The sequence below is a fragment of the Atta colombica genome, unplaced genomic scaffold (genome assembly GCF_001594045.1).
Source record: "Atta colombica isolate Treedump-2 unplaced genomic scaffold, Acol1.0 scaffold140, whole genome shotgun sequence".
NCBI lineage: Eukaryota > Metazoa > Arthropoda > Insecta > Hymenoptera > Formicidae > Atta > Atta colombica.
The window spans coordinates 1,935,277-1,936,555 of NW_017259229.1; positions in this window are offsets into that span (position 1 = coordinate 1,935,277).

A 1,279-nucleotide genomic window follows, 5' to 3' on the forward strand; every position below is an offset into this window, starting at 1 on the left:
AACGAACGGCTTTGTCAATTCTCGAAATTTACGTTTTCAAAAAAGAATATCGTATCAGCGATCGTGCATTGCAACGTACTTTGCAAAGTAATCGTAAGCGTTCGTACGCTAATCATAAGTCGTTTATGAGACTCGAGTGATTATAAAATCATATTACATGTATCCGTGAAACGTATGATTTACAAACGCTCGTCGTGACAAATACGTTAAGCAAATGTTGATTACTTCGCATATGCATCGTGTAAAACAGTCGAATTATTTTTCACATATGCTCGGCGCATATCGAAGCTGACATTATTAGTTATAATTCATCTCTGTTATTCATATATATATGTTATATATCTTTTTCCTATTCCTACACGCAACTCAGAAAACTGAGAGCTTCGGAAATGTAGGAGAACATGGGACTCTCTTTTCCTCTTTTTTTTTTCTTTTCAGCAAAATTTATCCGCGGATGTCATTTTCTTAACATGCCATTTAAAGCACTTCCGTCTGTCTTTCTTTCTATCTTTCTTTCTCTCACTCTATTTCTCTCTCTCTCTCTCTCTCTCTCTCTCTCTCTCTCTCTCTCTCTCACAGGATCTTGCTCCTTTAACTTTTAACTTCTCAGACTCGTTAACTGTCATTTTACTCAAATTATATAAAGTTTCTCATTGTCCTAATGCATTTTACGCAATAACAAATCTACAAAAATATAACATTTTATCTTATCACCATATCTCATTATATTATCTCAATAAATGGTTTCCTCTTTTTATTCGCTTTAATCATTTTCATACACATGTCTTAGACACGTGTCTGTCTCATCTTCATTACTTATTTTAATAATCGTGTTCTGTCGTGCTGTCTTGTTATTTCGCTGTTATATATCATTTCTATTGATAAAAGAACCCTTGTTTTTATCTCTTTTAAATTCCGATGATCTTTGGTAGAAAGTCATTTAGACTATTCTACACATAAATAGCATATTTTTAACATAATCATCTCCTATTCCGATGCGTAATAAATACATACGCATCTGGATTCTATATATACACCATATCAATCACACTGCGTCACTTATAAAGCAACTGTTCATATGTACAATTAAACGAAGAATATTTCTGGGAATATGCTACACTAGGTATGCACAGAAAAGCTCGCTTTTTTAATCGTAATAAAATTAATTTTTCATTTTTCAAATATTTAACATTCAATTTGACATATTTTAAACAAATTATTAGCAATTTTTGTCAAACTAAAATATTGAAATTGATCTAGCAACATTTCGTACTATTAT